Here is a 15,750-nt window from a genome sequence, read left to right as displayed (position 1 = left end):
TTACCTCTGGTAATGGTACCATTGATCATCCTGTGGTTGTGGCAACGTTAGCTATCCTTGGGATGAATAGCTTTATTGTATACGGTGACAATCAATTTCCCTTTTTCTGTGGACATAGGCTGGAGGGATTTTTTAGGCCACTGTATTAATGACCAAGCAGCTTTGACCAGATGAATAATGGTGAAAGAACATGAATAGAGCAGGGCTAAGATGACTTTGGCTGTGAAATGCAGCTAAAAATTTAACCTTGTCTACAGCTTCTATCTGCAGGAGGCTGGGCAAAGTGCCATATGTGTGTGGAGCAAGATTTTGGGGGCTGGTTGGAAGAAATTTTGGTAGTGGATGTTTATTTGTTTATTTACTTAGTTGTTTATTTATTTAATGGAGTCTCATTGTATGGTCCAGGCTGGTCCTAACTTAAGTGTTGCTTTTAAGAAGTTCAATTCTTTGATGGAGGTCAAGAAAGCCAGAGACAGGAAGGAAACTCTCTTCTGACGTGTGACTCAATAGAAAGCACTTGACTTATTTAATCCTCATCGTGAGCCTGCCAGGGATATACAGATGATTATCCCAATTTTGCAGGTGATGAAAGTGAGGAGAATAAGCCAATTAGGCAACATGGCAGAGATTCAGATAGAATGTCACAGCTCTCTAGCTCAAAAGCCAGGGATTTTCACACTGCTTCAGGAAATTTAGCTTAACTTGACAGCTCAGAGCATTTGAAAAAAATAGCATTTACAAGCCTTGATCTCCCATCAAGTCTAAGATGACCTTCTCTTCTGTTCCTCCTGCTTCAAGGACCTACTCTGGCATTGCTGCCCTTGTCCAAATGTGAAATGTGGGGGATGCTTCATGCACCCTACTTCAAATAACCCGTCGCTGCCAGTGGACTTGACCTTTGCAGCATCTCCATAATGGATCTGCTTCTCCTCATGGCCACTGTCCATTGGCTAAGCTCAGTACTATTACCCTTTCATGGGTAGAGCAACAGCCTCTATCCTGAACCCTAAAACTAGAAGGTTCACGTATAATGGCAGTCCCATCACTAGGCTTCAACATCGCCTCAGAATTGAATCTAATTTCCTCAGCGTTTTCTGAGTTCCCCTTCTGCTCACCTATGACCATGCTCACCCCTGCCTCTCACGTCCTGTCTCTTCTACCTCAGAACTATTATAGTGCACCAATGGAGCAAAGCTCCAAGCTTGACTTGCTCTAGGCAAAGGCCAGCTCATTCCTCCTTTTCTTTTGTTACCTTTAATATCCCACAGGCATGCTCACTGAATAGTGTTGAGCCCACCTCCCGTTTTTGGGGGTCTGTCATGGGGCTTGGACTCCGGGCCTGGGCACTATCCCTGAGCTTTTTTACTCAAAGCTAACACTCTACCACTTTGAGTTTTCTGGTGGCTAATTAGAGATGAAAGTCTCAGGGACTTCCCTGCCTGGCCTAGCTCAGATCTCAGCCTCCTGAGTAATGAGGATTATAAGTATGAGCCACCAGTGCTCAGCAGTTGAGCCCTTCTTACACTGTATCTCTTACCTAATTTGTTATTTGTCATATTATTGCCTGAGGCACATAGCAGAGAGTCAATCAATATCTGCTGAATGAGTTAACACAAGGCTTCAAATTCTCCCATACTAATTGTCACTAAACATCCACAGATACAACTCTGTTTAGTATTGCTCTTTTACAAGTACATAAAGGGTACAGATAAACAAATCAGGCTGCTTTATCAAAACTTTACTCTGAAGGTCTTATGTTTTTACAGTTCAGTCAATATTTAGTCACCAAAATCACTGCAATTATGTCCAAAATCACTTTAAGAAGTTAAAAAATTATAATTACAATTATAGAAAAATATCATCTAAGATATTTCAAAGTTTATATGCTTAATATTGAATAACAAGGTATTATATCCTATAAATTAAATTAATAAAACTTCAATAAGGTTATACAATAAAGCCAGAACTTTTAAGGAGTTGTCTGGTAATATCAGAGTCATAAGAAATGTTTCAAGAGCCAGGCGCCGGTGGCTCATGCCTGTAATCCTAGCTACTCAGGAGGCTGAGATCTGAGGATCACAGTTCAAAGCCAGCCCAGGCAGGAAAGTCCTTGAGACTCTCCAATAAACCACTCAAAAACCGGAAGTGGCGCTGTGGCTCAAGTGGTAGTGTGCTTGCCTTGAGCTGAAGAGCTCAGGGATAGTGCCCAGGCCCAGAGTTCAAGCCCCATGACTGACCAAATAAAAAAGAAAGAAATGTTTCAAATCTTTGATCTGGTGGTCTCACTCCTGAGAATTTATCCTAATGAAGTAATTCCAAAGTCAATCAGTACCACACACAATTGATGCTACTCTAGTTTTGCTCACTGTGTTCTACTCTCTTCCCTACTCTCCTCTTAATTAAAATAGAACAGCAAACACAAGTGTTTGTTTATTTTTTTCAGAAGAAACCTCCCCTCTAGTCTATGAGCTCTTTAGAGGCAAGTACCATAACTTGATTCAACTTCATATTTGCAGAGAAATAAACAACAAATACCTAAGTGTTCTCTAGTAATAATAAAAATGTGCACCTTCATACACCCTTGTATCAACAATCTTTAAAAGGAGGACCAAAGTTTGAACAAAACCACATTGGAACATTGGAACATATTATTCCCATAATCCCCACACCCATAACACAATATGACTGGAGCTATAGGTGCTGAGTGTAGCTGACAATAAGACAAACTTGTTTAGAATATAGACCAAGCAAGTTTTCACAAGGACATTTGAGCACATGACTTTAGATTCAAAGACCATTACAAAGAGGCAGAAATTGGGAACAGACTCCAGGATTGGTCCTCAATAAGGTCAAAGGGCATCTTGTGAAAGAGCTTAGTGGAGGCTAACCTTTGAACCGAGTCCTAAAAAACACACACGGATACAAGTCTAGAAGTACACTTAATTCACAGAATCACTTCCTCTCAATAAGCTAGAGCAACGACTTTGAAGCCATCTGTCTTAAAAACTTATTTGTTTAAAAAATTAAATTCTGTCAGGTGCCAGTGGCTCACGCCTGTAATCCTAGCTACTCAGAAGGCTGAGATCTGAGGATCACCATTCAAAGCCAGCCCGAGGAGGAAAGTCTGTGAGACACTTTTGTCCAATTAACAACCAAAATGCTGGAAGTGGTGCTGTGGCTCAAAATGGTACAGCACTATCCTTAAGTAAAAGAGCTCAGGGACAGCACCCAGCTCCTGAGTCCATGTTCCACAACTGACCAAATGCATAAATAAATAAATACATACATACATAAACAAAATGCAACAGCAATGTGTGCAAAAAAAAAAAAAAAAAAAGCATCATTTAAAAAAAAGTTATCCGGGGCTGGAAGGTGGCTCAGTGGTAGAGTGCTTGCCTTGCATGAATGAGCCTCTGGGTTCGATTCCTCAGCATCACATAAAGCAGAAAAAGCCAGAAGTGGCTAGCCTTGAGCGGAAAAGCTGAGGGACAGGGCCCAGAGTTCAGGCTCCAAAACTATCCCCCTTCCCCCAAAAAAGAAGTTATCCTTAAGTAGTATGCAGTGAAGTTTCAGTTCAACATGTCTGTAAATACAATGCATCTTGATCAAGGTCACCCCTTTCATCGTTCTCCCCACATCTACCCCAATCCTACCCATCCACTCAAGTTACCTAGTTCCATGTTCACATATGTACATTGAATATTAATAGCTTCATTCACTTACTCTCCCCCCATTTGCCTGCTTCCTTCCTTACTCCTTGACAGTCTCCCCCCACCATGCCCGCCCTACCCCTCCTACCACGCCCCCCCCCCTCAACAACATGTGCTCCAGCTCCTGGTATTTATTTTGTTAGCTGTACAGGATACAATAAAGACACTTGCACACCCATGTTTACTCCTGCACTGTTCATCATAGATATCTTATGGAAACAGCCCAGATGCTCTTTAGTAGAAGAATGGATCAAGAAAAAATAGCATATGTACCCAATGGAATTTTACTCATCTATTAGGAAGAATGACAGTATGTCATTTGCAGGGAAATGGATGGATCTGAAAGAAATCATATCAAGTGAAGTGGATTAGTTTCAGACAAAGGAGACATATTTTCTCTTATATGTGGAAGTTAGATTAAAATTACAAGTATATATACTTATTTGTTCAAACATATATAGGGTCATATGCATATATACTCAGATGTATTAACTAAATATGGTATATGCAGGGGAAGAGACCAATTGTATAATTCCTTTGATCAACTAGGTTACAATCTAGGAAAAGATCATTTTTAATTATTCTCAAATTTGCAAAGAGCCGCTAATTCAAAAACCTCTAGAAGAGCTGGAAATGAATCAAAAGACCTGAATTTAAGAAATCAAACTTACCAGGTACCAGTGGCTCATACCTGTAATTCTACCTATTCAGGAGGCAGAGATTTGAGGATTGCATTACAAAGCCAGCCTGGACAGCAAAGTTTCTCCAATTAACCACCAGGAAACCAGAAGTGGTGCTGTGACTCAAGTTGGTAAAGTGCTAACCTTGAGCACCTAAAGCTTAGAGAGTGCCCAGGCCCTGAGTTCACGAGATGAAATTCTAAGGCTTTCTCCATCTCTCCTAGTTTGTCATTCATAATATCCAAGCACTAGCTGGGCTTTTTGGTACTGACTATGGAAGCTTGAAACAGATAACAGTAAGTCCAGAATTCATGCTAGTTGGAGGATTGTGAGATAGTGTATGAAAATAGTGTATGAAAGGCCAAGGCATTCACGTGCTTCTCTAAGTAAAAATAAAAATGAAAATTGCTGCTCACTGGGCTATATGAGGATTAATGAAATGCCATCTGAATAATTATTGTCACAAACGCAAAATGCTAGCAAATTAAGACATGTGAAAGTATGTTAGCTCTTTGGGTTTGAGTTCTTCTGTTCGAAAATGCTAATCGAAGAAGTTGAATAAAGCTTTTAAATATTTTAAAATCTGTGTTTTAAGTTTCAGGGCATCTGATCATTAATGAATCATTTCTTGCAGTCTCCAGTACCAAGAAAAGCATAGTCTATTTCTTTTTTTAAAAAAATTAGATTTATTTTATTTATTTATTTTTTTCGGCCCGGGCACTGTCCCTGAACTCTTCAACTCAAGACTAGTGCTCTACCACTTACGCCATTTCTGGCTTTTTTTGCGTATGTGGTGCTGAGAAACCGAACCTAGGGCCTCATGTATGTGCGGCAGGCATTCTACCACTGAGCCACCTTCCCAGCCCAGCATACTCTTTTTTCTATCTGTTCCTAATATTTCTATTTGTTCCTAATATTTATTACACTTCTCATTTTCTATTTTTGCTCTTAAATATTTAATTGCAAGATAGATAATAGAGAGCACATTTTATTGTTTGCTTATGATAGATAATAGAGAGCACATTTTATTGTTTGCTTATTTATTTATTTGTAGTACCAAAGTTTGAGCTCAGGACCACGTGCTTGCTCAAAGGTAGATTCTCTGCATCAGAAGTAAGGGCACATTTTTGTTTTATCTTGTTTCTGACTTAATTTAGTATTCAACTACCAATTTATCTCTGCTCTGATGAATTCCACATTTTAAAATATAATCGTATTGCTATAAACTCTCAAATCTCTGGAAAAAATTATAAATGTAACTTGAAGCACTTAAAAATACATTCAAGAGTTAAAAAAGAGGGCTGGGAAGGTGGCTTAGTAGTAGAGCACTTGCCTTGCATGCATGAGGCCCTGGGGCCGATTCCTTAGCACCACATAAGCAGAAAAAGCCAGAAGTAGTGTTTTGGCTCAAGTGTCAGAGTGTTACCCTTGAGCTGAAGATCTGAGGGACAGCACCCAGGCCTAGAGTTCAGGCTCCATACCAACCAAAAGAAAAATGAGTAAAAAAGATCCTATTCCATGTTAAATCTAACCAGGAGAAAATGTCCAAAACTCTTTAAAAAAAAAACAAAAATAAAACGAAGAGTTGGGTAAAGCAAAGGCCCTCACAGGATAAGATCCAACCCAGCAGCAAGAGAAAAACTTTAGAGTTTATTAAAACTGAGACTTGTGCCAGACGCCCCAGATGCTGGTGGCTCACACTTACAATCCTAGCTTCTCAGGGGGTTGAGGTCAGAGGACCTCGATTTGAAGCCACTCTGAGCAGTAATGTCTATAAAATTCCATCTTCAGTTAACTAGAAAAAAGCCAGACTGGAGTGGTGGTTGAAATGGCCAAAGGGTAGAGCACCAACAATGAGCAACTGTATAATCCTACACAGCTTAACAAACTGAGTTCAAGCCCCAGAATAAAGAGAACAAACAAACAAACTCTCAGGCCTCAGCCTGAACCTTCAGGAGGAGGACCTCTAAGGTGGGGCCCAGCAGGGTGCTGGAATGAGCCCCAGAGGTGTCTGATGCACAATTAGCTTTGGGAACCATTCATGGGAAGGAGCTGGAAGATTATCTTTAGGAATCAAAGGAAATTATCAGAATTTCCCTTTGTCTTTGTAAGAGATCAACACTGTTTTGGCAGCTTTATTCATACATACCTTACAAGTCATAAAACTCCTTCATTGGAACTATATAATATATTAGTGTTGATAAACTTATTTCATAACATAACATCATGACAACTCACAGATATATAATCAATAAATCCCCCCATGCATGTTTGAAGTTAATTCCACTCTGAACTCAGCCATGGGCCACTACCAATGGAATATGCCTTTCTGTAACTTTTCCTTCTTGGGATATTTCAAGTGAATAGAGCCATAAAATACGTGATCTTTTGCAACTGGCTACTGAGGTTTACTCATGCTGTAGTGTGTATCATCAGTGCATTCATTGCTCACTAGTATGAAGACACTTCTATTATAGACATAAGCCACAAGACATTGTTTTAATAGGCTGAGCAATTGGTGAACATTGAGATGATTTCCATTCTTTGGCTACAGAGAACCAGCCTGCAATGAACAGTTGTATAAACATATGCTCTCAATTTTCTGGAACAAAATTCTAAGATGGAATTGTCTTACATTTTTAGGAACATGTCAAATTGTACATTTGGCAAACCCAGTAGCTATGCTGAAGATTTTTGTTTTACTCTATCTTTTCCAACATTAGTTTTATTGGTCTTACTTATTGGACCGATTTTGTAGTATATGGCAGTATCTAAATGTGCCTTTAATTTTTCTTTTCCAAAAGTCTACTGACATTGAATATATCTTAGGTGGTTTTGTAGCAGTTCTTTGCTAATATTTGGGGCTGAACTTGAGGCCTCATGCTGTTGCTTGGCTTGCTTGTTCACAGCAACTCCACCACCCAAATCATGCCTGTGGTCTAGCATTTTGCTGGTTGATTGGAGATGGAATCTCTCAGATGTTTCAGCTGGCGCTGAACCTTTTTCCTCCAGGTCTCAGCCTTGTGAGTCATTAGGGTGACAGATCTGAGCTACCAATATTTGTTCAATGTGAGTTTGAACTCACAGTCTCATACTTGCTAGCCCATATTTTATATTTTAAATATTTGTGTTTTCTTGCACTTGGTATTCTATTCTTTCTGATATTATTCTAATGGAACTATTTTAAAATTTCAGTTTTGTTATTCATTACATACCACATAAATTGGCTCTTCATCTAGTGTCTTTATTAGTTCTCATAAATGAGGGTGTGTGAATGTGTAATGCTTGGAATCTTCACATTTAAGTTTATGGCATCTCCTAATTCATATTCTCTCTCTCTCCCTCTCTCTCTCTGTCTCTCTCTCTCTGTCTCTCTCTCTCCCTCCTTCCCTCCCCCCTACTTTAATGACTGGAAGAAATGAAACTGTGTATCTTTGTTTTCTCTCTCTAATCTTGGAAGTATTATGAGAACAATCATATAAATTATGACTATGAACAGTTATGCTTTATCAGCTTGAAAAGTCCCTTCTTATGCCTAATTCACTGAGTTTTAGTCACAAGAATTTGTCAAATGCCACCACTGAGATCATGTGTAGTTTTTGTTTCCTTTATATTATTACTATGGTAAATATTACACTAATTTTTAATTCATATATTAAGTCAACTTTCTGTTTCTGGGATAAATCTTACTTGTTGAAGTGTGTATCCCTTTTAATGATGTATTCTGATTTTTCTAATATTTGTTAAAATATTTTCCATCTATGTTCCTAAAGGACATTTATCTGTAATATATATATATAATGTTCTGGCGTCACTTTACTGAAGGTCACAATTAATGTGGAGACTACATTGGGAGGAAGAGTCCCTTTGCCTCTCTTTTCTGAGTCTGTTTGTGAAGAAGGAGTTTCTTCTTTTAAATACTTGACAGAATTCACTAGGAAAGCAAAAAGTCATGAGCCTCTTTTTGTGGTGGTGGTGATCTTCTTTGTATTAACCTGAGGGTTTTCTTTTGTATTTTCCTAGGAAATATCAACCAACTTTTCTATTTGCTGGTATAGGGCTTCTTTCTTTTCTTTCTTTTTCTTTTTCTTTTTTGGTAGTATCATTGGTGATGGCCCCACATTCATTCTTGACTCATGGCTTCTCTGAATTTTTTTTCCTGGTCAGATTCAAAGAACTAACTTAACTTCATTGTAATAAATTCTTCCTAATCTTTTCAATGTTTTTTTACTCAAGTTGATTTCTACTTACAGTTTCATTAGGTCCCTTTTTTCTTTTTCTTTTTTTCCTTTGTATGCTCTTGGTGTAATCTGTTGTTCTTTTACCAGTTCACTAAGGTAGAAGCATGCATTATTGACTTAGAAGCTAAATCTCCTATGAAACATTACTTTACCATCCACCTGATCAATTATGATCTTTTTCTCAATGCTGGAGATCAAACCCAAGTCCTTGAACATGTTCATACCAAACTCTAAAAACGAATTGCACCCCAGTCCTGTTTTCACTCTTTATCCATTTTTTTTCTCTAAAATCTCTAATTTCTTTTTTTTTGACTCATGGATTACTGAAAAGATACTAATTTAATTTCCAAATATATTCATGCTCCTCAGATCTTTTCTGCCGTTAATTCTCACTTAAGTCTATCATATTCTGTTATGTTAAAAAAGACTTTGTATGATTAAGTGTTCCGAACGAATTAAGAATTGTATTATAGTGTGGTGTTCAGTCTAAGCTAGAGAATATCTCCTTCTGTTGACATGAATTAGTCTTTGCAGTAATTCAGTTGTACATGCTGTATTAATGTTACCTCAGCCAGGCTGGTTCAAGGCTTTTGTTCAAGCCTTCAACAGCCTTGCTAAGTGTCTGTCTGAATTGTCTATGCATTTCTCAAAGTTTATTTAAATTTCCAATTATGCAATATTTAGCATCTACTTTCTCCTTTGAATTCTGCCAAATTTTTACTTTGTAAAAATGAAAAACTATGTTTTTCATTTGCTTTCTCTTGTATTCTTTGGCGTATTTTTTCTTTCTCCCTGAGCATCATTTACATTTTTACACAGTTTTTAATGTATCATGTTTAATTCTTTTCTTGACTTTTCTACTCATTGTTCTTAGAATTACAAGGTGTATTTCATTTTACAACAGTCTTCCTCAGGTTAATATTAATTTATTTGCCTTACAAAAGGAAATTATCCCTTCTTCCATCCTTCCTTCCTCCCTCCCTTCCTTCCTCCCTCCCTCCCTTCTTTCCTCCCTCCTTCCCTCCTTCCCTTCCCTCCCTCTCCCCTCTCTTTTTCCTTCCTTCTTTTTTTTTTTTGCATTATCTGCCTAAAGGACAGGTCACTATCAGAGTGCAATCTGACAGAAGTAATAATGGCAGCCTGGTACCTAATGCACAATGAGAAAACATACCCCCCTAAATAAAAAAGAATTAGGAAAAAGGTAGAAGTGAACAGAAATGGAAATTTCCATTACATCTTTGTATCTCTGCTCTATTTTGGTGCATCCGAATTCTTCAAAGAGACAATTGGAATATACTGCATATATTTTCTCCAAATGTGTGGATAATGTGGCACCTTTAAATAATTTTACTTGCTGAATGATAATTCATAACTGTAATAAAGACTAACTGATCAATTCTTTCCCATGGTTTCTGGTCAATCCTCATTTACTTTGCTTTCGTGTTTAAATCTGCAGTCTGTTGGGATTTTTTTTTTTTAATTTGCTTAGTGGAGTGTGAAGAAAGGGGAGATAGCTTGAGAATGTGGTTTAGTGGAGGAGTGTTTGCCTAGCATGCATGAATCCCTGGGTTCCATTCCTCAGAACTACATAAACAAAAAAAGTCAGAAGTGGCACTGTGGCTCAAGTTGTCAGTGCTAGCCTTGACCACAAAAGCAGCTCAGGGACAGTGCCAGATCTTGAGTTAGCTCAAGCCCCAGGACTGGCAAAAAAAAAAATTAAGTGGAGATACCTTTCACTGTCATCTGCTATTGATTTGGCTGTGCACTAGCTATTGGGTTGATAATTCCTGCTCACTGTGCTGTGATTATCAGCTTACTTTTACACTGGTAATCTCAATCCACTTTTTTTTCTTGCTCTATTCCTTTCCAGTTTTCATCTGTCTGTATTTGTAATCATAGGACTGGGGTTCATGACAATAACTTGCAATAAATCTCAGTATTTTATCATGTACTTGTTTTTGTGTAGCAGTAATGGGGCATGAATTCAGGGGCCTTGTGCTATAGGCTTGGCTTTTACACTCAAGGCTAGTGATCTACCACTTGAGCCACAGCTTCACTTCTAGTTAATTAATTAATTAATTTATGCTGGTTAATTGGAGATAAGAGTGTCTTGGACTTTCTTTTTTTGGGGGGGGGGTCCGGTGTGGGCCTGAACTCTGGGCTGGGCGCTGTCTCTCAGCTCAAGGCTAGCGCTCTACTACTTGAGCCACAATGCCACTTCCGGCTTTTTTTTTTCTGCTTATGTGGTGCTGAGGAATTGAACCCAGGGCCTCATGAATGCAAGGCAAGCGCTCTACCACTGAGCCACCTTGCCAGCCCCATTGGAATTTCTTATCTAGTCTGGTTTTGAACTGTGATCCTCAGATCTCAGCTTCCTGAGAAGCTAAGATTACAGATATGAGTCTAGTAATCATCTGATTATTCCAGCTTTTCTGTGCTTGGCTGACCCATTTTAACTTTTGAGTTGCCATTTGAATTTTAAAACCAACTTGGTAATTTCCATAAAAACCATTAAATTTTAGACTAGAATTATACTGAATCAATAGATCAATTGCAAGCGGGCTGATATATTTACATTATTGAGTCTACCTTTGTGGACATTTTGTTTCTTCTATTTACTTATCTTCTTGCACTCTGTCAATAAAACTTTGTGATTTTTTTTTGAGTATGAAGAGCTGGTATAATTTAGCAAAATTTCTACATCTTTGTCACCTATGATGTTATTTAAAGCTGGAGTTGTTAATTCATTCCTTTTTTTTAAAATAATATTTAGGAAATAACTGGCTTTTAAACAATGATCTTGCCTTAAACAATAACCTTTACCTTGTTAAGGTCAACTTTCAGATATTTTGAAATTCCTTTATTTTTATGGATCACAACCATATCATCTCCAATAATGACAGAGTTCCCAAAGGATTGGCAGTATTTCTCTGGCAAAAGTTTTGAAAGAATTTACTGGTAAGGCCATATAGGAGTACAGTTTTCCTTGTGAGAGAATCTTGACATAAACCTTCTGCCCTCACATATACCACTCAACTTAGCCCAACTCACTCCATAAATTTTAACTGCAATCTTGTCCTACTCTGAAGTACACAAGTAAACAATCAAACAAAACTCTGCCTAAGTACGAGCTAATGCTTCTCTCATATTTCCATGAGAATACATCTAATTATCTGAAATTTTGGTGTTTATCTTAAAATTCTGTTAATGTTTTTGGTTGCTTTTTCTTTCCAAGTGGCTATGTTTATTTTCTTGCGAAAATAAAATTGCAAAGAAATATCATTAAGTATCATGGAGCCTTCAGAGAGTTATATAAGTTTTATATCTAGTGCCTTTGTGTCTTCTTTCTCATCACAGATTCCTGTCTCCCCTTAAGAGACTCACTGCTCATCCAACAAGGCCCCTGTATTTCTGTACTGATGTTCCATGAATAAGACGACAGCAGAACAGAGATGTGATCAGTAATGAGAGCTTCATGCTGACGAGGCTGACAAGCATGTCCAAGATCCAGGGATGTCAAGAAAGGGCGCTATGCACTTCTGAAGTGCCTCTATCACTAGAGAAAACTTTAATTCTTGAAAGTCACTGTAATGTTCACAGTATCATTGTGGGGGAAGAAAAAGAAAGAATGCCAGTGCTATAGAACATTCATTTTATCAAAAGAAAAACCTTGGGAGATTGATCTTTATCCATCAACAAAGTGAATATATTAAACCGTATTTGATTTGTGATCATTTATTTATATTTAAGGCATTCTTGGTTTTCAACTTCTGCTCCTTTGATGCAAGTGACTTTGGCAGTTAACAAGTGAACTGTAAATTTTCTTGGATTGGGAGAAAGAGCTAGTTAATACTATAGGTCAAGGCAGGCCAGGGTGAAAAGCAGGCAGCTCTGCTGAGATCAAAAATTAAAACCTTCCTATTCCATCCCATCCACATCTACCCAGGCATTCAATTCCATATAAAACTTCTGCTTTCAATGTGCTCTAATCAGAAATATATCGGGCAATCTTTTCTTACAAAAATATAGTTTTCTGGGGGGGGGAAGCATGATAAATTATTGTAAATTATCCATTAATTCCATCAAGTTCTACAGAGCTTTCTTTCTGCCAGAAATGATTCTCTTTTTTTTTTTCCAAGCAAATATCTTTTCCTCAGAGTGTGACACCCATTTTGTTCATTCAGAGTCAGGAAACCTTACAAACTCACCTAGGACTGGCTGCTCAAGCCTATAATCCTAGTCATTCTGAAGATTGAGGTCCAAAGGATTGAGGCTCAAAGCCAGCTACAGAAATATCTGGGAGACTCCACCTCCAATTAACCATAAAAATGTTAGACTGAGCTGGACCCTGGTGGCTCACCTCTATAATCCTAGCTACTCAGGAGGCTGAGATCTGAGGATCACAGTTCGAAGCCAGGCAGGAAAGTCCATGAGACTCTTATCTATAATTAACCACCAGAAAAATGGAAGTGGATCTGTGGCTCAAAGTGGTTGAGTGCTGGCTTTGAGCAGAAATGCCTGGGGACAATGCCCAGACCCTAAGTTCATGCCCCTTGACTGACCAAAAAAATGCCAGACTGAAGCCATAGCTCAAATGGTAGAGTATCAACCATGAATAAGACCAAGCAAGAGTGTGAGGCCTTGATTTGGAGTTCTGGTACCAGCTAAAAAGCAAACAAAAAACCCAACACTTTACCACTAGATAGCTCAAAGTAAAATTCTCTCAGGTGATAAAACAAAATTTCATAGTAGGTATATAGTTACATATATTTTAATATATTTTAGTTGTAACCCTGACAATAAGTTCTAGATATTTTGATATAACCAGCTCAAAACCTTCTAGAATATAAATCTAAATTTTAAAAATAGTCACCATTTGAAAAATCATTACCATGTTACCACAAAAAAAAAATCATGCTTTCCTTAACTTGAGTTACTGGTAATTACAGGGGTGAACAATTAGAGATTATATGTCAAATGTCAAAAAGGTTGAATGCAAAGCCAGGCACCATTGGCTCACACCTGTAATCCTAGCTACTCAGAAGGCTGAGATCTGAGGATCACAGTTCAAAGCCAGCCCAAGCAGAAAAGTCTGTGTGACTCTTATCTCCAATAAACCACCAGAAAACTGGAAGTGGCACTGTAGCTCAAGTGGTAGGTGCTAGCCTTGAGCTGAAGAGCTGAGGGACAGCACCCAGGCCCAGAGTTAAAGTCTATGACCAAAAAAATAAAAAGGTTGAATGCAAACAGAAAAGTTACATGACCTTGCACCATAGCTGTTGATATTGATCCTAAGGGGGAAAAATAATTGTCAGGAAATCTTGATCTCTACTCAGTAAGTTTCTCATCAGCATGGGACAAATAGAAGTTATTCTGGGCATACCATGGAAAAGAATGAAAGAGTAAATATGCTGAGGAGCTGGATTTGTATGTGCAGAACTGGACTATAAGAAGCACAGAGAATGAAAAACATAAAGCAAATAACAGCAAAATAACAACAGAAACATATTATTAGAGGGTATGTAAAACATGTCCTTCTACAACTCAGTTTTTCAGTTGATCTGAACTTTGTCTAGTGGAAAAGACACATAAGAAAAACTGAGGAGCCAGGTGCCAGAGGCTTGTGCCTTTGATACTAGCTACTTAGGAGGCTGAGATCTGAGTATCTCAGTTCAAAGTTAGCTTGGACAGGCGAATGTGAAAAATTCTTATGTCCATTTAACCAATCAAGAGCCAAAAGTAGAGGTGTGGCTCACGTGGTAGAGCACCAGTCATGAGCCTAAAAGCCAAGGGAATGTGCAAGTCGTAGTTCAAGTCCCAGTACCAGCACACACACACACACACACACACACACACACACACACACACACAAGGAAGACTGAGAGATTGCAATCCTGACTTCTCACCCACTAGAGTTATTCAAAGTAGGATTCTAGGGATAGCTAAGACCAGCGCATCCCTCCTAATCACAGACTATCATAAGTATTTAGGAGTCCAAATACTTCAAATGCCACTATTCAAGTGACTCACTAAATATCACGACCCAATGAGAGTTTGGTCTCCACTCCTGCTTCCCCAGGTGGGGAGCTGTAGCCTGAAGGTGGCCTTTCTCGGCTCCTGACAGTCCAGAGTCACCGTCACTCCTGACCAGCCTGGTGTGATGCCAGCCCCCACCAGTGAGGTTCTTCTGACCTCCCTACACACTTCTTCCCCCAAATCATCCATTTTTCCTAATTTAACTATATTGACTCCCTTCTAAATCACGGGAGTGTTTTTGCATTCTATTGTATATTATTTTCTTGTATGTGACAGTACTAGGGCTTGAACTCAGGGTCTGGGCCCTGTCACTTAGCATTTTTGCTCAAGGTTAATACTTAGCTTTTTGCTGATTAATTGGAGATGAGGGTCTCGTGGACTTCCCTGCACAAGCTGGCTTCCAACCACTGTCCTCAGATCTCAGCACTGGTGAGCCACCGTGGCCAACGGTAGCATTATATTTTAAAAAGAACATACTCCATGTTCAAAGGCTTCCCAGTGCCACACAACGTATTTACACATCATGAACAGCCATGCACAGAGAACTCCCTGCAAAGCCTAACTCCTAGTAATTTTCCTTAGACATTGTCTACTTCCACATTTATGGACTCAACATACCATGATTACATTCCTAGCACAGTGTTCTTGTCCTTTCAGGACTAACTGTATTGAATAGAAACAGCCTTCTTCCTTTCATTTATATATTTCAAAAGAGTTACAAATGACCTGTAATAAAACTCAGATTTATAATGGTTCCTGGTACCTCACAGTACACAGAGTTTTCCTGACATGAATGCCACACTCAAGACTTCCTTAGTCCATAGTGTTCCAAGTTAGGGCACCACTATCACCCAGATGGAAACATCTACCCAAATTCTCATTATCATCTTATTACCACACAGCCATTCAAAGCCTGGGTCTAACAGCTCAGAGTTAACAGGTGGTAGCGTCATGAGTTAGCTCTATAACGTGCAACTAGAAACACATGTTATGCAATAGATTGACATCTACCTTGTGAGGAAAGATACTCAGATAGGTGAAGACTGGGATCTTGTCTCCTGACTCTTCTTTCTTCCAAGACCC

The 15,750-nt window shown here is 38.7% G+C and overlaps 1 protein-coding gene across 1 annotated transcript in view; it reads right to left on the bottom strand.

The window, feature by feature from the left end:
* Vwc2 (von Willebrand factor C domain containing 2) overlaps positions 1-15,750 on the bottom strand; it is a 145,907-nt gene that overhangs the window by 99,810 nt on the left and 30,347 nt on the right. The window lies entirely within an intron of this gene.

Source organism: Dipodomys spectabilis, unplaced genomic scaffold (assembly GCF_019054845.1).
Source record: "Dipodomys spectabilis isolate Male_0828 unplaced genomic scaffold, ASM1905484v1 ptg000092l, whole genome shotgun sequence".
Lineage (NCBI taxonomy): Eukaryota > Metazoa > Chordata > Mammalia > Rodentia > Heteromyidae > Dipodomys > Dipodomys spectabilis.
The sequence above is the reverse complement of the archived record's forward strand: the minus strand, read 5'-3'. Positions and strand labels throughout refer to the sequence as shown.